The following is a 23512-nucleotide window of genomic DNA, read 5'->3' on the forward strand; positions in this document are numbered from 1 at the left end:
GAGGTGGCGTTGGAGGGAGAGGACTGGGTTCTTCCCTGGCCGTCAGCAGGGGAGCGTGGTTCTCTTCACAGACCCCTCTGGAGGTTGCACAGCGACCCACTGGGAATGTGGCGGGCGATTGTTCTGGAAAGCCCCGTGAGGGACACAGCGCTGGGCTGGGGGTAAGACTCCCTGGGTGCTGGTGGCATCTGTGGGGGCACGTTTTTTTCAGAGAGCCCTGGGGACCTGCCAGCAAACTTCAGCACCCTGCTCCAGTGTGCCCAGGGCTGGAGGTGCAGCTTGGGCTGGAGCAGCCTGGAAGGCCTGAGGTAAAACGGGGTGAGGCTGTCGGGCAGAGCCTCAGCAACATGTGTGAAAACCCACTCGCATTTCCCCTCTCTCCTGGTGTATGTAGAAAAGTTTTCAAGGCTATCTGAAACAGAACAAAACACGTATTTACTGCCACTCCTCCTCATCAAATCCCAGGGCACTTCTAATAAGCCAGGAGCAAGGATGAATGCTCGAGCAGGTGGCCAGAGGTCTCCCAAAGAAGAGTAATGCCTGTGCAGGGTGTTTACATCCTGCTATGAACCAGAATAGTCTCTTTCATGCCAAACCACAAGCTGCTGGTTGAAACCTGAGCTGAACTTCCTTGATCAGGGGAGCCTGGTTAACTTTCAGCACAGCCAGTTTTCATTTTCACACCTCTCCAAACTTGCTGGGACAAGAACCAGATGCACAAGAATACATTGACCTCCTGTTCTTGGGACATTGCTGACCCAGTCCCAAGCAGCGTGTATCAGAAAGTACACCAAAAAAAGGCTGCTTTCTTTCAAAAGATACCCTCTTCTGTTTTGTTTTTTTTTTTTAGGCTCATGTGGTCTGTGTGGTTCACATAAATGCTACATTTTTTGCGATCTACATTTAGCTAAACCAAAGTTCTGAATCCTTTCACATATAGACCTTCATGTGAGAAAGCTTTGTATTTTTCATGTGATCCAGTTGCTTGCCTTAATATGAGGCAAAATGCTGCTTCAGTACATACAAAGGCAGTGTATTCCCGAGAATGTACTGGGTAGAGATGTGCCCATCCTGGCTTCTCTGACTGATATCAGTGATGTATCTGCATGCATGGTCGCTACCAGGTTGATTTCAAAGCTCCTCAGTGTTTTTTGTACAGCCTAAGCTGAAGTCCATAGCTTTACTGCTATTGGCACGCAAGTTAGTTAACTAGCAGTAGCTTGGGTGCATTTACCTGTGCTGTAGTCACACCTTCAGTTTCAGTGCAGACATCTGTCTGCTGTTTATATCCCAGTGGAGGTTTTAATGGATGGCTCTCCAGCAATGACTAACTCTTGCAAGAAATGGTTCTAAAAATTGCAGCGCATTTGCGAGTAAGTAGGAAGTGTTACAAAGCACAGAGTAGTATGCTTGGAAATAGTCCGGCCAGATGGAAATAGTCCATCAAATACCACAAGAAACCCAGTTGCTTCCAGTGCATCCATTGATCGCTGTGCAGATCAGGGAGGCTTTTCTGTCGTCTTAGATGCGGAATAAATCTCTAAGCACTAATGCAGGATTGCCACCAGGTTCAAGTCAATCAGAAGTATCACGTGTCCTGGCTTATTTGTGGGGATTGCTCAGGCAGTTGAAGAATTCTCCTCAGGACCCTGTAGCACCTTTCAGGATTTCTGGTCACCAAGATGCTATTGGTAGGGCTAGAAGCACTGGAGTTTTGAGCAAGACAATTGCAACAAAGCAAAAGTGTGATCTTTTAGCAAAAGGCAGTGAGACGGGCAGGGAGCACAGCAGCTTTTCACTGGGTTAGCTCCATCCTGTTTTCTTAAGGCATGTTAAATTTCTTTAATGAAAGGAGAGAGGGACTAGGGCAAGACTGGAGGATGGCAGGTCCTAGAATCTCAAGAGAGTCATGAGATAGGACTCCCTAGCTGCAGAAATACTGAAAGGAGTATGAAGGACCAGTGCTCTTTACTCGTGATAAAATTCGTGTGTCCAAACAACATTATCTGTCTTAATGCCTTGCTATCCATAGTCAAGCAATTTATGAGGAGCCAGGGCTCTCATTTTAAACAGATTTCTAGCCATCACGGCCCTGGAGGAAATCTTGGGAGCAAACATAAAATGCTCTGAAATACAGATTCAAGAAACTCCCTTCTGGCGGTGGGAGGGAAAGCATTACCCTCACAATTCTAAAACGCGAGTTGTGGTTGCTGGGTCCTTGGGGCTGGTCACTGCTGTGACGAGGAAAGGGCAGTACTCCAGCAGTTAGTAAAGAGCTGAATTCTCCATCAGGAAGAGGCAGGTTCATGTTCTGTTTCAGGTCCTAGGCTGTCTCATCCTGTAAGGATTTATTCCAGTCTTTCCCCTGAAACTGTACCATAACAATGAAAGCAAAAGGTTCTTCCAGTTAAAAAAAAAAATGCAAACAAGTAGAAAAATCCCCATTGTGCTAATGATAGAATAACTTGCAGTGAGAGGTGGCATGATTTAAATAGGGTTTTTTTGCAAACATTCTAGGTACCGTTAATATTAGTGCCAGATTAAAAGTGTCTGATTGCTACTGTTGTTGCTGGAGATAAGTCTGATAAAAATAATCACTCATGGTAGGACTGAGATGGACTATATCCCATTTGAAGATTTTATTTATATAGATACTGAACAGTTTATAGGAGTTTAAAATGCTCTTTATTGCCATTTCAGTGGGCCTTTCGACTGCACATTAGAGCCTGGGACTATCAATTACTCATCTAAAACCTGCTTGTATCAGCTACATACATATGGTAAGTAGTGTAAATATATAGACAGTATATACATATAAAGTCAAATTGTACTCTATATGCAACTAGATATTTACTATAAACCATTCTGAACTGGAGCTTTAATATGATACACAACCACAAGATACCCATTTAAGCTATCTGGGCCCTCTGGGGGAACATCAGGGTTGTCTTTTGGGTGAAGTCAAGGTTAACTGTATTCCCAGGGCTTTAAGATTTAATTAAGTAAAATTGCTGGAGCCTTTGAAGGTGAAAAGTGTGGTGTCAGTGCTGAGTATTCTTTTCCACACTTCATAAAGGTATCACTGTAGAATCTGTCAAGCAAAGTGTAAGATTTAAACAACCAAATTCACTTGTTGTGATGTCAGTTTATCTCATCACCTAACTTAAGAAGTCATACCAGTACTGTTACCAGTTTGTCCTTCACAACTGGAACAGCTTCTCAACTGCATTACATTATGTCACCTGGTGTCTGCAAATCCTGTTTGTTACCTCACATTTCAATTCATTAGCTCTTAGCAGCTTGCTCTTCAAAAATACCATTCCTCTGAAATTTCTCGGCTTCCTCTATACAGCCTCTAGTTACTTTTTAATATGGAATTGTGACAATTTCGATGTCCAATGTGTTGATCTTTTAAATACCTCAGACTGTAGCTGCTGAATGCTACAGTAATACTGAATGTATTAACAGGTCAGGGATAGATTGCCCAAGAACGGCAGCAAAAACACTGGCTTGAAGATTATCAAAGTTATATTCTGAGTGCACTTTGCGGAAAGACTTCTTACAACATGCTCAGAAACACATGGGAAAATGAGGTGGAGGTGAGGATAATAGAAGTAAAAAACTGTGGAGTGGTTTGGGCAGGATTTTGTTGGGTTTTGGAGGGAGGGGGTTTGTTGTTTTTAAATCTTGGTATGGGGAAGCATAGTCCTATCTAGAACTCTTGTAAGCAGCTGTTCTTCAAGCTGGGCAGAATTGAGCAGGGAACTGGGTATGACCTGCCAGGAGCTTACACGCACTCCTCTGGAACATAACACCATCCTTCTGCTATGAGTAATTTTTAATTTAAAATAGCAAAACAAAAACCCTGGACCCATTCTTCTACAGTACCCTGTGTGCTGAAGAAGCTGGGGGCAGGGGGCTGCACAGTAATTGTGTCTGGCAAGAAAAGCTGTCTCCATATAAATCAAAAGTCCAACACAAAACAAAAATTGGACTTGTGACTACAGGCTATGGAGGGAAAATTACCTATCACAATGGGGCACTAAAATTAGTTCTTCATAATTGCATTGATTGCTCATCAGGTTATAAGAAAAAGTTACTATTTGGGAAATTTGTGTTATCTTAAGCCCTTTTAGATACTAGACTTTATGAAGACAAACAAAACCAGTATCTGGGCACTACATGCAGACTGCTTTTTAATTCACCTTCTGCAAGTCATTCTGATTTTGTTTCACGTTGGAAATTCCTGAAAAAGGGTTGTAGGTAAAAGAGCTGGCCTGCTCAGGGATAGAAAGTGGGACTAGAGAAGTGGTATTATCACTGTTTGATGCAACAGGACTTTATTATGAGTAAAGGGATTTTATACTTTTAAAGGCATCATGAAAATTTGGAAGGAATGCAGGACTTACTTACAACTATTTAAAGGCTTTAGGTAGCTTTCAGTTTGTAGTGTGCGTATTCGAGAGAGAACTCTAGTGCTCTAAGGTTGCTTTTTAAATTCCAAAATAGGCGTTCCTACAACTTAGTCATAAAAGCTCTCTCCCTGGAAGAAGACATCTAATCAGATATGAGAGAACACAGAAATGCACCTTTACCTGCACAAAGATTTTAAAGATGAAGATTAAATGTGTACAGTATGATAGTGCAGGGCTAGATTCTTTTGATGTAAATCCCAAGGCATCCACTTAACACTTATCTGGACAAGCTGAAAATGACCATGTTAACTACAGCAAAGGCTAAGAACTCCAGATCAAGGAGCTTTAAGGCTCGGTCCAAGTCTATAAAACTTATTTTCCTAAAATTGCTGAAACCTGCTATCATGGCTTCTGCTCAGGATAGAAATGCTGGGAATGTTGTCTATCTGAAGGGTGTGAGTGGAACTTATTTTAACTACATTTCATTTGTAGTTACCAGGGCCAGAAAATAGCTTGGGCAGACTTGTCTTTGTTGGTTCATATGTCATTACTCACGTCATAAATGGCAAGGATTAGAGAAGAAATATTAGGGATAAAAATATCTCATGTAGAAACTACTTAGTGGTCAAAGAATTGGGAGGCAACAGAAAGATGAAAATAATATGACTTTGCCAGTACGTGACAATGTCATGTCCTCCTGGGAACAGACTAAGAGAAAGTACTTTAGTAATATATGTATATATTAGTATATAATAGTTTTCATCTGCATCCACTCTTGTAATTTTAAGCTCGGATGACAGCATTCTGCAAGTTTATAAGCTACCTCAATTATTTGCTCCTTGACATTTCTTTGGTTTGACTTCCCCTTCCCTGTCATTTTCTGTGACAAGTGTTCTTTAACTGTGTTTAAAATTGGCAGCAATGGTGATACAGGCTTTTGGCATGGCCGCAATTACTTTCAAACAAAGACAGTAGGCTACTCACCTCTAGGGACAAGAGAGCAGGCAAGAGCTGTGAAGCTTTCCTCCAGGTGTACTAGTTTGCTATCGTGCTCAGGAGCAAGGGGTGCTAGCTTGCCCCTCTGCAGAGGATACTACCACATGAAGGCTATGGTACCTGCTGCTGACATTTGAAGCTCCATAAGTGGTACCCTAATCACCTGCAGGTTGGGAAAGGTACGGACTGCTGCTGAGGATTGCTCAAAAGTTGTGTTATATGAGAGTAAGCATCATGTGGGAACTGCAGGCACGTATTGTTGGCAGCAAAGGGATAGGACTAGGAGGAGAGAATGCTGGGATGCTATCCAGCTCCTCTGCAATTGCTAGAGCCAGCTTGCCTTCAACATCTGTACTCAGGATTGCCTGCAGGAATAGAAACGATGTTCTGCGTTATTACAGCAAGCTATCACAGGAAGGTTTGGCTCTGTAATTATTGTATTTTCTCTTTCTCAAATTTGTGTGAACATGAAAAGAGAGGGAAGTAGTGGCAGCTGTACCCATCAGAGGAACCAGGTGAGCCCGACACCTTGCAAAATATATCAGACAAAAGAAATATGTTAGGTTTTTTTGCTTTCATCTGCCATTTCTTATGGACAGACTGTATACGGGTGTGTAGCAGCTTTGTTTTCATCTTTTATATTCTGAAATACCCATTCTAAAAACACAATATATAACTCACGGGTACTCCTGTGAAAATCACTGAGATTAGGTCAAGGTGGTATTTAATATGTCTAAATATCGTAAAATTGGATGTTAAGCATTTAATTGATAGCTACCATGCCTGATGCTTAAGAGTGTTTCATGGCAGTGGAATCTTTGGGTATTAGATACTCTGTATGTTATAAAGGGCAATGTTTCAAGGTATCGGCGTTCTTGATTAGTTTTTCAGCAAACCACAGTGATCTCTTCCTTTACTTGAATATCCCCCCTATTGGGGACTATAGTTGGAAAGAAACATAACCTTCTGCATGAAGTTACCAGTAAAGTTAATCCTATTGATTAAAACTATGTATTTTAGTTGTTGATGCTGTTGAATTCTCATAATTGATAGAATTAAACCTAAACTTTTAGGTCTTTTCTAACTGTCACTAAGAGTAGGCTAAAGGTCTTTAAAAGTGTTCTTAACGTACAAATTTGAGCTGTCACAAGGCACAAATGAGCTGCTTAATATTTAGCTGAAAAATACTTAGTTAATCTCTTGCATATTTTCTTCATGTTTTGGCCTATGGAAGGGTTATTTGTTATTTCAAAATGACTTGGCTCTAGTCCATCTGCACAAACTCATTTATTCTTTTGAAATTTGTAGCCTTCACAAGCTTGGCATTTGCGATATCACAGACAATGAATTACTGTGGCTAGAAGTCTCTGGAATTAAAAAAACCCTCCTCCATAAGAACATGATTTTTTTTTTTTTACAGAATTGGGATTTGTTCTGAGGAAGCACAGTTGGCAAAAAAAGAGAAAGTTTTCAAAGATAACAGATTTTTCATCTTTTTTTCCCTCTCTAAACGAATAAGGGAGTACTGATGCTGGGGACTTGCTCTTTAAATAAATGGAATCTTTCTCTTCTCTCTTGGCAACAGCAGGAGTATTCTTGTGCTGTATGACAAGGCTAGCTGATGCTATATTTATCTTGTAGCTGTACACACATTTGCAAGAGGTCGTTCAATAAAAGAAAGGCAAAGAGCCAATGTAGTTGAAAGAAAGTTTGTTCTACCATAGCCTTAACTTTCTGGGTTGGCTTAAAGACAAGGCTACATACTTCTGGAGGATTGGGGAATATCATTACTGATACGAAATAAAAACTTTCCTGAGTTGTCTCTGGAAAGATTAGGGCTTTGTGGAGAAGGGGGAAAAAACATTTTTAAAATGGAGTTTAATAAATGTTTGGGTGCATCAGCAGAAGAGGAAAAAGGAAAACAAGAGGGTGGGAAAGATGATATTAATAATGCTGGCAGCAATGTTGTCCATGAAGAGCTGGATTTGGTACAAATGTACCTTACCTGTTTGCCTGAAAGATACACGAAAGCCAAATTCACTCCAACAGTATACCTGACATGCTGGCTGTTGCTGAAGCTCTGCAAGGTAAGAAATTTTAGTACAAATATGTGAGATTTTTAGTTAACTTCCTATGTGTTTAAAATCAATCAAAATCTCTGCTGAAGCATTTGATAATTCATTAATATGTACCATAAAGTTATCTTCATGGTTTATTACTAGAAGGAGCATTGTAAATATTGACACTGTACGCAAAACCAGGTCATCCAACAAGAGAAAACTTGTAGTGGCTACTAATGGAGTACTATAAAAAGCAATACACGGGTAATTGCTGGCCAGTTTATATACTGCTATGTAGCTGCAAAGGATTTGAGATTATTTTAGGTTAACTTCTAGGTGAAGTTTCTTGTAAATTCTTCATTGATTTACATTCATCTCTTGTGTTGGATGAGCAACAGAATGTATTTTAGTCTTGAAAATGCAAAAATTTTATAAGAGTAAAGAATTGGGTGTTTGGAACATTTTGTCAAATATAACAGGGAATCAGTTTTGAGGCTGCGGTGGGGCTTATTTTAAACGCGATCTGGGCACATCTAATTAAAATACTTTTGCCTAGTGTGTTACTGGATAGGAAAGAAACAAGGCATTGGACCAGGTATAAATACTATAGTTAATTCAATTTCACCTTGCAGAAAGCTGCTTTAATTCTCAGATCCAAGTAAGGAAGCATTCAGTCCTACAAAAGCGATAGGTTTAAGGTTGTAGATTTAAACAGAGCAGGACTGAGACACTTGAGCTTAAAATGCTGGTGGATTTATGCATAGCAATGCTATATTAGTAAATTTAGTATGTGTAATATGTCTTCCTTTGCTTCTGTGTTATTACATTCAAGTCTTACTCTTGTAGGTATTTAGTTGATGAGCAGATCACCAGATAGATCAAAACAAATGTCAAAGCAACATTTGCTGGCTGTTTTCTGAAGTATGTGACCAATAGGAAATACGTGATGATGGATTCAATGATCTTAAAGCTCTTTTCCAACCAAATGATTCTATGATGGGGGGGAGACCACAGGTGTGGGGCCAGATGGTGCCTCAGCAGCACAAGCCCTCTCCTACAGGCACCTCCACATGTGGCAGTATTGTGGCAGTAGCTACGTCGGGTTTTTTGCCAGCATAGCTATGCAAAACTGTAACATAAAAATGTAACCTGAACAGTACTAGCAGTTTTATCTGTTAGATTGCTAGATAGCTTTGTTTCCATATATATTCCATATTCGTAGTGTGTTTGCTTTTTGTCTGGGGGTAGGGTTTATCATGTGGTGCCAATTTCTTGCATTAGGGGGCAGACACAGACACTTCCATGTGACTTACCGTGTAATCTTTCGGCTTGCTTACTGCAGGGATCTTTTGTGAGGTTGACTGAAAGGGGGAGGAATCCATAAAGCTATGTGGGGGAGTAAATAGCCCTAGGGCAGATGTCAGAGCCATCCTGTGAGGCAGACTACTGGGGTAACGCACATTTCCTGATGGTTTTGCAGGGTGCTGATCCAGGGTGGAGAAAGTTGCACCTTGTCTGGTTTATAATTTGCTTGATTGGTTTTGTTGTGGTTTGACCTATTTGCAACCATTGAATTTGTGGGTTTTAAGAGCTATACCTGTGTTACAGAATGAGCCAGAGCTAGTGAGTGTTCATATAGTAGTTGGTCTGGGTGTGTGCAACAACTTCAATGCCTTGGACTCACTGCCAATACATAGATTTTTTTGTGCATTAATCGTGATGTGTGCAGGAAACATTGAGTGGCATGCACACAATGACCTTGTGCACACGTTATCCTTTAGGATAAATGGTTGGTTTTAAACCTGAGAAGTCACAAATAAAATTTTTGGGGTTGGACTGTTAGAAAGAAGCTGTGGCTTGATGCAAGGGAAAACATGAGACGTCACTGCAATGCAGGGAAGCAGGAGCTGACAGTGTGTAACCGAGGAGGCCTAATGCTCACTCAGCTCCTTCTCCAAGTAAGCCCACACCTATACAAAGTTCTCCATGTGGACTAAACCATAAATTACACAGGATCATTCAATACTTTGTTTAGATGCATACATCTGAAGTACGCTATGGTTGCTCCATTTCTGTGTGGATATTATTTCTTAAATGACAGGAAGAGTTATTAAAATATATAAGCTAGGAGAGGTCCTTCTGTCTGTGATTGTATCTGCTTGCATATAGCATTATGTTTGCACAGTGCATATAGGTCCTTCGAGCTGGGAAGGAAGAATTCATGCTGCATGAAAGTAGCAAGGTAATGTAGCTTCTGTTAAAATCACAAATTTCTTCAGAAAGCTCTCCGAGAACCTTACAATGCCCCAGCTAAGCTGAGAAGATAACTAAACCTCTTTATTATAGCAACATCTAATCGTTTATTAATGATTCTTTCTTGCTGAGCTTTCTTAAAGACTGTTCAGATTTGAGACCCATTTTCGTATTTCCTTATACTCTTCCAAGTCTTCAGTCTCTTCCAAGTCTTAATCCATTCACAAAGTGCTGATTTTTTTTCTCCTTCCCCCTCACAAGAACAAAAGCAGCACAGTGTAGCTTTTTCGCATGTTCTGCAGCTTTGCAGAACCTAGCAAGCCAGCCTGCCATAGTGGGAGGGGAGGGAAGGCCAGCAGCATTGAAATGGTGCTGCTGTGTTGCAGAGGCACCCTTTGTACAGCCTGTATACATCCCCTGAACATCAAAATTATTCTAGTTGCTGCATAACGGCTTGAACAGTATGAACTTGTGCGTGCTACATAAGCCTACCAGATATAATGAAATAAAAGATAAAAGTACTTAAATCATTGTCCTATGGTTTAGGGCATAAGGTCTAAATTCTCAGCTATGCAACTGATTTATTACTCTGTATTTGTAATCTTACTGTCTTTGGCTCAGCTCATTGCCTGTAAAGGGGATAACAAATTTGGTTCTTTTTTCTTTTTAAATTTTGATTTTTACTTCTGATTATAAACATTGTAGGGCTGGATTAGCCTTCTGTATGTATGTGGCAGTGGTAAGGGCAACCTATTCAACAGTATGGGATGAATCCCTTTCAAGGGGAAAGAGGAGCATGGTTTTCCTACACTGTGAATTAATTCTCTAGCCATTAGGCTGTGATCACAAGGAAGTGTGAAGGCACTACCTGCCTGCTTCTGCCATCCATTTGAGGGAAAAAAGGATGCAGAGAGGCAACTTTTAGCCTTTTTCTATTTGCTGTCTTCTAAAAGATCTTCAGTGAAAGTGTGGCCCCTTTTGGAGGTGTCACATATATTCCATACTTCACTTCTCATCCCAGGATCTACAGACAACAGGTTGGAAGCTAAAGATGTAGGTAATTTCTTCAGGAGAGGGATCTCTCTTTGCATTCCAAAGAACAGCCCCTAAGAAAACTGTCTAGCAAAGGGGGAAAGGAGTTTCAGATACATGTTCTTGTCACCATTTTGCAGTGGTTAGATATGATTGTTGCCTGCCAAACATGCTGTTACTCTGTTAAGTTTTAAGTACTAGAAAGTTGGCTCTGGAAAACCCAATTTGAGGTTCCTATCTCTTTTTTTCAGTTAGTTCCCAAAGTAACCATATGGTCACAGAAAGATTTTGGCAGAGGAGGGAGCTGAACCTTGATACACAGAATGTGAGGCAGGGGCTTAACCAGTGGACCATCCTTCCTGTCCTGTCCCGGTAGGTGGCAGTTCAATCAAAAAATGAAAATACCACAGTCAGAACTGGCTGGCTCCCTCCCTTCACAGTTATTTTCCAGCTACCTTAACATAAGTATTTGTTGGAAATTATAAGGGTTTTTTTTTTAGTTATTTGATATGCTTACATGATCTTGCTGTGTCTATAACAGAAGTAGGTAGTCCGAGAGTGGAAACAGACTTAGCTAATGCCCCTCCTGAGGGAAAGGCTTCTGCATAAATGTGCCTCTTATTAAACATCAGAAACACTGTAAAATGTTTCCACTTCCACACCGGAGAACTGCAGATCTGGAGGAAACAGGACTATGTTGGTTCAGCTGCTTGCAGAAATACATGTTTTCTCAGTAAAGTGTTTTTTATTTGGCTGTTAATGGAACTCCACTGAAGCTTACTGTTAGCCTTCAGTACTCGAAGTAAAAGCCAAGATTTTTAAGAAGTGAAACTTGAGACAACTAAAGAGGGATGTTTTTCAGGAAGCCCTAAACATGAAACCTCCCCCTCCCCTTGGAATGCTGACTTTTTAAGCTGTCTCAGATGTGTCAGCCAGAATACTCAATCTCCTTTCACTTGTTTGGTCAAAACTGCCAATATTTTATTTAGCATCAAGCTGCTAGGGTGAACAGTCTGATTAGATACACTCTTAACTCCTAAAACATAGTAAGCTGATCTACAGGCCTTATTTTGTTCAGGGGAAATATTTCTGATTCAATTTTCCTTTAATTTATTTCCTTTAATTTTCTGGATTCATTTGGGCCAGAAATATTAAAGCAGCCTATTTTATACTGGAATAGTAGATACTGTGCTGGGTAGGACCAAGTGCTGTAGAGAGACAAAGCAATGGAAATGGAAAACAGCAGAGAGAAAATTGGAATGTATTGACAGGGAGCTTGGTTCAGATTGGTTTTGCATTCTGGGCAGAGATTCAGTTCTTTATAGGCAGTGTAAATCATTCAGCATGTGCTGGGGAGTTTGACTTCCTTCTTTCTCCACTCCAAAAAGCCAAGAATTGAAAGTTTTCCAGTATCTTTAGTATTCATAAAGCCATCTCCTGGGTCAAGCTCTGAGCTACAACCAGTGTGTTCAGAGAATGCAGGCTGTGAAAGACTGATATGCAGAACAATTCTGAAACATTATTTATAAAGCCCAGGGAGCGATCACTGGGAAAGCCAGCCACATCCCTTTTTTACAACCTCATTCTCTTAAAATTACCCCACCTTCTTTGTGCGGGGGATTGCGTGTTTGCGTTCAGTAGCTACTTTTCTGTGAAACCGTCTTTCTCAGCTATCACAGTTCTCAAAAAACCACTATCAATCAAAGCTCTGTTATTTTCTTTATGTTATTAATTTAAACTCAGTTCCTGCAATGAACTTGCAGACTTCTGCAGCACTGGAGCTCATCAATCAGTATTTATCCGTTAAAATTCCTTCCGAAATTCAGAAGTTTCAGGATTTCCAAATAAAAATAAATATTCCTTATTTCTACACAAATCTAGAGTTGAAAAAAGTCGGAAGGGTTTGTTGCTGAATTGTGACTTTGTTGCTGAATTGTGACTTTATGATTAGGCTAAAAAAAAATTGACTGAAATCCTGCATGGCTAGTGGAGTAAGAGCCTAGTAAGAGCCTGTAAATAGATGACTGAGAACAAATTACTTCTTGTGCATGCTGGAATATTTGATGCTCTTCCTAGAAAGTTTTTCATTATTACAGACATCTAAGAACGTGCTGTATTCTTTTTCTCCTACTGGTATTTTCTGTTGGAAGAAAAGGAGAGCTGGTGTTGGACAGAAATAAAGCCTCTCACTTGATATTTCAAGTATGATGCTCCAAGTGTGATTATTTACAAAATTGGATGAAAATTGGCCAATACTGAAGAATTTGTGGTGTCACAGCTGCATAATAAAAGCAAGCCTTGACTAAGATGTTGCCAGATAGCACAATATGTAAATAACCACAAAAATGCTTGGGCAGGGCAGTTTTAAAAGTTAGCTAGATTACTCTGCCATTTGGGAGCAAGGAGCGAAATAAAATTTGAACTTCCAAATATCAATAAATGTATTCTTTCCACACACTGGACTATGATTTATTTGAAAACTTGCATTTGCACTGAGGAAGAGTGTGTCTCAGTGTGAAAAAGCTATTCTTTGTAGGGCCATCGACCTTCAATCATACTACCCCAATTCCTGTAAAAGTTATGTAGAATAATATGGATAATTAAAACAGAAAATAAAAGCAAGCAAACTATCCCTTTGCTTTGAGTTTTAATAGATATATTGCATTTTTTCTTTAGTCAAAAGCAGGTTTTGTTCTTTGACTCTCAGTTTTGCTTTTGGACAGAATCAGTGCATTTATTTGTAGATTAGAGAAAATAGTATAATTTTGATTATGGTCATTATAAGTGGGCTGTCTTTTTGATTGTAGCAAAAGAAAATGGCAGGATAAACTTTGGTAGCTCACATTTTGTGTCCTTATGCAACAGACAAGATTGTAGTGTTGGGGTTTAGAGAACTTCCAGGTAGTGGAGGAATCAAGGCAGAATTGTTTACTGTAGTTCAGGTGCAAGCTCTGAGCACAAACACAAGTTCACAGGCAGATTTTTCAGAAATGTCTGTCCAGGTTTACCACTCCAAATTCTCTTACCCACACTCTGCCAGCAAATACTGCTTCTGCCACAGGGGCAGTATAATAGGATGTGAATCTGTCAACCTGAACCATTGTTTTTAGTGTTCAGATGTGTTAACGTAAACTGAAGTCAACATTACTGTTTTCTTTAGCCATTCAAGCTGACTCTCTGCTTATTAACATATAAGTGAGACCCACTAAGTCAGACAGGGTTAGTATTACATCCACATACGCTTATATTGTACAGGTGACATGAATCTATCGCTTGGACGTCATAGAATCATAGAATCATTTAGGTTGGAAAAGACCTTAAAGATCATCAAGTCCAACCGTTAACCTAACACTGCCATCCCACCACTAAACCATGTCCTAAGCACCTCATCTACCCATCTTTTAAATACCTCCAGAGATGGGTACTTGGCCACCTCCCTGGGCAGCCCATTCCAGAGCCTGACAACCCTTTCTGTGAAGAAATTTTTCCTAATGTCTAACCTGAAAAACTGGTTAATATCTGGAAACTTGGCTAGTAAGTTGTGTTGCAAGGTTAGTTACTAAAATTTGTACCTACTGATTAGTAAACACACTATGGTGGTATTGTATGAGACACAAAATTAACAGCATAAAAGGTCGAGCTTTATTTATAGCCTCTTCTGTATTTTCTTCACCTTTCCTAGCAATTATATTTGATGTTATTCCCCAGAAAGCAATATAAATACCCTGTATTAATTACATGAGAAAGAATGTCATAGTCTTTATTATAATTTTTGTCTGTGTGTTCCTGCAGAGCTAAAATGGAAATAATGGGGGGGGGGGGGAAAAAAACCCAGTATTCGGAAATGTTTTTTAAATGGTTCTCTGCTGCCAAAGCAGACAGATAGTTTTTGTGCTCAGATAGAAAGTTATGGGGTGGAGCTGGCAGAAGGGATTAATGCTGTTTCCATATGAATAAGTGGGTTTTTTGGTATTATTTGCTATAATCCTATTAGCAAAATAGACAACCCTAGTACAGTTTGGTGGCCAGTCTCTCCCTGCTGAAAAAGAGACCAGGCCCTTAAGGTGTGGTGAGAAGTGCGTGGGTGATAAACTAGAATGTGGAAGAAATATTAATGTCAATGCTCAGGAAAAAATAACTTTCACAATGCTGGCAGTTAAAGTTTTCAAATTGGAATTTTTTTCCATCAAGTCCCAGCTCCTGGAGAAGTGACTGCACGAGGGTCTGATTTAAAAAAAAAAAAAGTAAGTTTTCAGGTGCTGTAACTGCAGAGGAAAACTGAAATATCGGTTTGCAATGGAAAGTTCTCAAACAGTGAATCTTTCATCCTTGGAATTGTCAATAATCTTGCAAGTGTTTTAGAGCTTGGATCAACTTGTAAAAGATGTGGATTGTAATAGCTGCTGGATTGACTTTTGTTCTTTGCTTCGTCCAAATAAAAAATCTAAATGGCATGAGTATAGCAGTGTTCATCTGAAAAGTGCAGGCTTTCATTTCACATCCCACATAAATAACCAGCCAGGATGCCCAGCAGGGAGAGAGTGCAGGGAGACTGACATCAGCAAAATGCATTGGAAGCAGGGGAAAGCCTCCAAAAAAAAAAAAAAAAAAAAAATGCATTTAAGCTGCTGGAAACAGACAAAGGTTCCCAGAGCAAATCTGCACACAAGTCATCCTGGGAACTTTAGTGGTCATAAATGTTGGAATGTTTCACATTGTCCAGGAAACCTGGGTTTGCCACTCTCCTGAGGAGAAGGCAACTGCCTGTTGAATTGCTACTGTTTGTTTCAGCACATCAGTACACTTTTGAAAATGTCTTAGCTTGAGTTCCTCTTTGTTAGAGAGGTGAGGATGATAACACATGGCAGCAACAATTAAAAAAAAGTGATCTCATTATTTCTAATCTTGCTGAAACTAGGGCTCTGCATCATCTTTGTTTTTGTGGACATGTGGTCTTTTTCATCCTGTTTACTTCCAAATATCTGTCAACCCTAAGAGAATGGCACCTCTGACTTCATTGTCTTGTGTTCAGAAATCCTGTGCAAGAGTGACATTTGTTTGTGTTGGGGACCACTAACATGGATCCCCAGGGGAGCAGCAGCCTGGCTGGAGCCAATGTTTGTGCAAACCCTGATCTCCAGAAACTGATGCTGTGGGTCAATGTGCATTCCAACAACACTCTCTTGCTGTATGTGCTCAAACCAGCTGTACGCTTCCAATAGAGTAGATTTCATCCTTTCCAGGTTTAGAATTGTGTACAACCCTGTGTGAAGACACTCAAAATCTGTGCTCACTCCTGTTTCTGCTTGAAGCTGCCAATAGGGCCTTGGATGAAATGCTTCATCTCTGCATCAGTTAATCTTACAGGGAAAACTTGCTTATTCCCACCAGGAAGTACACAGCTCTCTGGGAGAAAGTATGTGTCTATGTGCGTTCTGTAGCAAGTCTCTGATTTGGGAAGTGGCCTGTAGCTATCACTGAATTACAAATAGCAGATGGAAGAGGAGAAGGCCTACTTGTTAGCAGGAGAGATGAACTGAAATTTGAACAACATCTGCAATTTGCAAGTTAAAAAACATCTAAAATTAATGGAACATTTGATTTTTCAGATTTGTTCTAGAGCTTTGCAATAAAAAATGGTAGGACATTGCTGAGAAGCTTTTGCAACTGGTTTTGGCTTTTAAGTGCTTTTTTTGGTAGTAATTATGCCTTGAGAAGTTCCAACTCCTAATTGCTTGTTTATTAATCCATTTCTTCCCTCCATGCACACACTTGTAGCAACAAGTGGGATGCACAGTGAAACAAATCAAGGTGTGGACGTCTGAAAACCTCTCCCACTTACTCCAGTTAATTTTCACTTCCATGGAAGTGTCATGTTTCAGAGCACAGTCCCACAAACAGCGCAGAAACAGGCATGGAATTTCCTTACACTGTCATTGCCACGAGAGCATGGGACTGTACTTTACCATATTCTTATTAGCTGTCAGAAAGTCTTTCCAAGAAAACCAAACCTATCTAAACAAGGCCAGGACCTGCGCTGTTAAGTTATACACCAAATACGAAAAGATTCAGGGAAGAATCTGTTAAATGATCAGAGAGAAATAATTGTTTCAGTAGATCAAAGGAGAAACCTCAGTGACTCATGGTTGTTTACATGTTGCGTTTGATCCCGCTATCACTTTGCTCTTCCCTTGAGCAACAGAACAAGTATATTATCATTGGATGAAAAGTAAAAGGTTAGAGATGGGAACTATTTTTACTTGCCAATTCTTCAGGTTAAGTGCAAAACTCAAGAAGTGACTATGCAATGGCTTGTAGAAATAGAAGTGTGCAGAATCAAAAAATGTATTTTTCAGGAATCTGATAACTTCATTTGTTTTCAAATATGCAATCCTTGGTGATATGAAGTGGTTTAGAAGAAGTTAGTAGTTGAGGTTTTTTGATTTGGTTTTTTTCATTTTCAGAATATCAGAGTGAGGTTTGTGCAAGCTAATTTTTGAAATGCTTTAATGCTGCCACTACAAAAATGGTAATTCTTGGTAAAAAATTGGGAGTTACATAAAAAATGAGCTGACAATGGCAACAGGTTAAAAATGAGCGTGGAGAAAAGTGGATAGTGTTGAAGGCTATTCTAGGATGAGTTTCAGTAAGCTTCATTGTTCAGGGGTAAACTGATTTTGCTTTAAATTGAGTCCTATTTATTTAAACAGTTAGAGCTTCAAGAGTTGCATATAGTAACAGATGAGCCATTCTTCCTTCTTCTCATCTTTACAAACTGCTTTGCAGTTTATCTTAAAGCTCCCCAGGCCTGCAGTGCTTGTTCTAAGTGCGTGTGTTAAAAATGGATGCTGAAACTGAGGGGAAGTACCACATCGAGAAGAACATGAATTCATCCAGAAAAACAGTGGGGCACTTGCTGGTGGGAAGTTTCAAAGCTGCCATAACTTCTGGTGAATAGCAAAGAGCTATATATAGCAGACTAATAAATAAAGGCACATAATGGAATCTGAGAATCGAAACTTGGAATTACTACCACCAAAAGGACCATAATCACTTTTCAAAGTTCTTCTATATTTTTCTATGACTTTCCTTAAAAATTGAAGGTAACTTTTCATTTGGCCTTGGAAAACCTTTAAGAATATGTTGTTATCATTTCTTAAGTAAGATTTTTGGGATGGAGGGATTTTACTCCTGTGAGTGAAAGAATTATGCGTAGCCTACAATGTTTCTGTAGCTGGGGCTCTTCTTCCTCATCTTAAAGATCATAGTTTCTCTGAAGCTGACGAGGTGAGAGAAGTCCTTAGACATATAGAAAAGGAGATCTGGGAAAGTATGTGTGAGGAATAGGGTTTGGGATCACTGTGTAGAATATAACACCATTTTTTTTTTATAAGGCATCAGTATCAGAGATGGGCAAAATGTCTTAAGGCAGAAACTTTCAACTTGAAAGTTTTATTTTACTTTTAAATTTCCAATGCAAAGTTCAGGGCAAGTTCACTAAAGTTTGTGAACCCTTCGGCAACAGCTGGCTAAGTTTCAAGCAAGCCTGAAATGGTATATGGTGTGGGTGCAAGTCAGGATGGGTTTGATCCCAAGCCACTTGAAACACAGCACTTTTGGCTGCATGCAGCTTTGTATTTCAGCCTTCGTTGCAGCCCAGACCTAGACTCGCCCAGAGTTAAGCTTTTGCTTAAAGCCCTGTGAATGGACCCAGCTGTACTTTTCACCGATGTAGTACTTGCAGAGCATGTCTAGCCATGGCATCTCAGTAGCGTGCAGAAATAGTGAGCATTTTGTACTTCTCTTGGGTGGATGACTTAGGTTCCAGTTCAGCTCCATGGTCGTTATAGACACATCCATATGTCTAAACGTCAAAGTTGATGGACAACACGTGGGTCTCATCCAGTTTTCCACAGATAGTTTTGTTCAGAACAAACTCACTCCTGAGGCTACACTAAGGCTCTGGAGAAAGCTGAACTAATTCCAAAGGGTGCACGTTAGCACTCTTCCTAAGCATTACTTCCGGTTTAATTAGTCCAAAGGAATTTTTTAAAAGTGAATCCTTAAAGGCTTTTTGACCTCTAGAAGTAGATTCCTTCACATATGTCTAAAAGGTTTCTCAGTTCTGGTCTGTGTAGTGCAAGGTCTGGGGAAAATTTCTTGCAGAAGCCATATGTTGGTTCCTACAGCTCTCCTGGATTTCTTTGTGCCAATAGTCACAACATGGCTAACTGCCATGATGGCAGGGTCAAACCTTAGATAATGCAAAATGAGCAAATGATGGTCCTTTCTTTGTAAAAGACTGACATCTGTGGAGTTGAATAGCTATGTAAGATGTTATTAATTTTATTGTTACAAATGCTGGGAGGACTTTTACAAAAGCTGCTATGAAGTGGCTATATGGTGTTGCAAAGTAGTTGTATATTATTGTTTTACTACACTGGGTATCCTTTCCTCTTTGTTACGCTGAATTGCACAACTTTGAAACTCCAGCTGAGCAAGTCTCCAACCTTTCTGAATTTCCATGGAATGACTATGCCTTAGCTGGGAGTTTTCTGACATGGTAATGTCTGTTCATGTCCTTTGCTGGCTTGCTTTCCCCTCTGTGAAGGGCAAGTTCATTAATAACATGACTGGGAAATAAATGTAAGCACCTTTTAAATAGTAACATTAGGAGTAAGTCCACAGCTCTTACGGCAAGGTTTTAAAGAGTTGCCATGTAATAATTTCCTTCAGAGCTAGCTCCTGTTAGAGAAAATTCCTGGGATATGCTCTGTATGTAAGATGCTAAACCATGAGGCCCAGGTGAGGCAGAGTTTTTGGCTCTGGTTTTCTAGTGAGAAATGGGTAGGTTACTTTTCCTGTCACTTTGGCAGTCATCACTGGCTGCTCCCCAATACCTCATGTCCATTGTCACTTGAGCAGTGACTAAGGCAACATGTGTATGTCCAGTCCTTTCTAGAGGAAGGAGCTACTGTTCAGCTGTAATTACTCATCTGTAAACACTTTTCAAGTAACTCAAGCCTGACAGTTTTTACCTTTATGTAACAAGTGTTCAGAAAAGAACTGTCTGAACTTTTCCTTTTATGGTCTCTAGCAGAGGAGTAATTGACAATAATAGTGGAAAACTTGGGATATGGAATAATTTTTTTTTAAAAGTGGGATCTCACAGTTTGGAAATCTTTCCATTTGCTATTGAACTATCCAGATGCTGCCTTGATGTATGCACTTTGAAACTGTTTTGTTCTATAGTCCACAGTGAAATCTAGAATTTAAAACAATTTGATATTGTTGAGTGCCATTTTTAGTGTGTTTTGATATAGGTCACATTCTGTTATCTCTTTTCACTTCCAAAGAATTACTTCTATTAAAAACCAAACAAACCCAAGCTTGTGATTTTGCAGCAGAGTAAGTTATATGTGCATACAGGTAATACAAGGTAAAATTTTCCACAAAACTGTCTCTCCACCAACCTCTGTGTACACCCTTGCCTGCTGCCTCTGTCTGTGCTCCTCTTCCCAGACTAGGCTCAGCTTCCAGCTCTCGCATGCCTGCCTCCCCTGCCCATCTGGGTGTTGGTTATCTAAGGATTTTTTTTCAAGTTCCTTTCAAACACAAATGCTTCTACACAGGGTGTGCATTATACATGTTCCAGCAGCAGATTCTGGCAAAGCTCTCGGCAGAAGTGTTATATTCCTCCTGGACTTTCTTACATCCAAGGCAGCATTAGTGGGAGTAGTAAATGTTTGCAAGATACACAGAATTACTTCTCAGAGGCAAAATTACTTGCACCATACACTGCCAATCACTCAAAGCCCATCTGCTAAGCAATAAAGAATTTAAGACTCACTTATGATCTGACAGAATTTTCTAATGCTCCCAAGGGAGTTACACCTGACTTACATCACTCTGAAGTCAGAGCATATTTTGGCCATTTATATAAAGTTAGCCTCAGATAGCTTTCAAACTGAGCTTTTTGTTTCACAAAAATCCTTCTGAGTCTCCATCTGGACTGAGGTTTTCATGTGGGAGCACCATATAAACATGATTACTGTTTTAGAGGGCTTGTAGTCTTGAAGAGAAAGGGTAAGTGAAAGGATTAAAGCATACAAACTAACTGGGATAATGCTAGGCAGGAATTTTACAAGCGTCTTTTTTTTGCACTGTGTGTCTATAAAGCCTCCTCTCCTCCCTCTTATGCTGAACTCCTCTGTAAGTAACTGTGAGATTTTCCCTTTCTGTTTTAACTGTTAGCTTTTCCCCTCTCTTCATTTAACCCAACCTCTCAGAAAGAGTCCTGAATACATAAAAAGCTTTTGCGATGTGCCCTGAAGCATGTATACTGATGAAGCACATACAATGTAATTATGGATAGCACAATACAACATCATGAAGTGCCTTTGTTTACAGCTTCTCTATCATGAGAGTATAATGAACAGATTCACTGAGGAAATGCAAAAGCAGATGCCTTTGGCTGGCTCCTGTTGTTCTCTTTTTGGCAAAGACAGAGGGACGAATCTACCCTGGGACAGCCCCGCTGAAGTCAGATGAGTTACACCAGGCAGGAGCTGGAACATTTTTCTTTTCTTCTTTTCTTTCTTTCTTTCTTTTTTTTTTTTTTAAGAACACAGTTTCCAGATCTCTTTCTCCTGACTGTTGCAATTTCTCTTTCCCCAGAAAGCCTATGAGAAAAGACCCTCTGCTTCTAAAAAGGTAGGATAACCTTTTGGTCTCTAACAGCCTATTTCCTCAGTAGTACAAGTTCTATGTGTATCTACCAATGCTTGTAATGATAAAATTAACATCTATTTATAGAAAAAAGAAATATGCTAAAATCTTAAAATCATATTTATTGAATGGGACAGTAAGAACAGAGGGTACTGTGAGAGGGATGGAGTACTAGCACATAGCTGCGCTGCTTCAAGTGCATGAAGTAAGCTTAGAGCTGGCCTAGGTATCAGCCTATAGTATCACCTTGAACTGTATAAACGTACCCTGCATGTACTGAGGTGTAATGCTGGGCAAAGCTTCTGAGGGTGGATGTCTGTGAAACCGCCCCATTTCACATATCTGTGAAATCTTTAGGGAAGAGGAACCTGAGGCAACTCTAGTATCATGCATATTTGCAAGTGATGATCTTTAAAAAAAAGGTATTAGGGCAAACCTGGGATTGCACTTCATAGCACAGTATAATAGCAAAAGTTAGCAGGACTGCTGATGCTTTGTGTTTGCTAGTGCTGCGGCCATAGTTTTGGGGGCTTTTTTCCTCTACTGAGGTCCTGAATGGTGCCTCTCATATAAAACCTGCCATTTACAATTTGCCTTTTGCTGAGGACTCCTTTGTTTTCACACAAGGCAGCTGGCAGGAGTGCTGACCTCCTCAGAGCAGAGCCTTGCCAGTGCTAGCTAATCAATATTCAGTACAGTTGGCTGCTCATTATGAAGCCATTGATTATCTCTGGAAGGTTACTTCCCCTGTGTGTTTGTCATTCTTTAGTCTCTTCCCTTTACCACCCTTCCAGCCCCCCATCCCAGGCTCTCAAGAGGACAGGGTACTGGGGTGGAAATGAGGTTCCCTTTCAGGATCTGAATAGTTTGTCATCAGGTGTCAAAACAGTCTTTGGAAAGGAGGAGATTTCCCCACTGCCAGATTTTTGTTTATATCAGGTTTGTACTTTTATTTCTGGGATATTTCTAATGATTGCAAACTGTGGCACTTGAAGTGTTTGTTGTATTTGACTTAGGCAGGTTGCATTAGTTACACTGAGCCTTGATCTCCTGTGACTGAAGGAAAAAACCTGCATCTTTTGCACAGCTGTAGCTGACCTGTCTGACCTCTTGCACTGAAGGAGAGAACCATGGTTTCATATTCCATGCTATTCACAAGCAAATGGACAGGGAGGCTCATGGAGAAATAAAAACATGGTGCAAGCCCTTGTCTGCTGGCGTGCTCTGGTCAGAGTATACCCACATACAGTACACCGTCAATTCCTTTTCTCTAACACAAGAGGGGAGGTCAGTGAGGTTTGTGTGGGACAATACCTGCCCATGACCCCAAAGTCAGTTTGGCAAAAACCATAACAAAGTCTCCCCTTTTAAATGTGATTTGTCCACTTAAGGGTGTATTCAGTCATCAACAGAGCAGTAGAGAACTGTGAGATAAATATGCAAGTCTAAAGACTCTGATTTATTAGGGGTTAGATATATAGATATATAGACTGATACAAAAGACTTACTAAAGTGATTGTTTTGGTTAGTTTGATTTGGTTACTTTGATTGTAAATATAGCATTAACAATCACAGCAGAGATTACAGGTCAAAAAGGCAGGGTCTGAGATCTCAAAGGAGGGGAGCAGGCAGCTGGAGCTAAGAGACAGATGGGTAAAAGAAAGGCAGCTGGCAGAGAATACAATACTTATCTCCATTAAGCTACTTGGTTCAAGTTAGTACCTTCTCCAAAGAGCAGAAACTGCACTGTGCTGTGACCACCCACCTTATGGGGTGACTCCATTAGCAGAAGAATTGAACTTGCAGTTGATGGGTAGTAATTCAGTCTCTAACTTTCTGTTTGTAATAAGGGGATTGAAAGTCAAGAGCTCTCAAGCTTTATCCTGCTAGTTTTTTCTCAGCTTGGTTTTAAGGTATCACTAAACTCGAGCTAGATGCTTCTGTCTGAATGGGAGTAGAGTCAACAATGCAAGTCAAAGCACAGCAGAAGTTGTTAACTCAGTAAGGTGAGCATCTTTTCTTCTCCTG

Source organism: Egretta garzetta, unplaced genomic scaffold, assembly GCF_000687185.1.
Source record: "Egretta garzetta isolate BGI_Z169 unplaced genomic scaffold, ASM68718v1 scaffold161, whole genome shotgun sequence".
In the NCBI taxonomy this organism is placed as follows: Eukaryota; Metazoa; Chordata; class Aves; order Pelecaniformes; family Ardeidae; genus Egretta; species Egretta garzetta.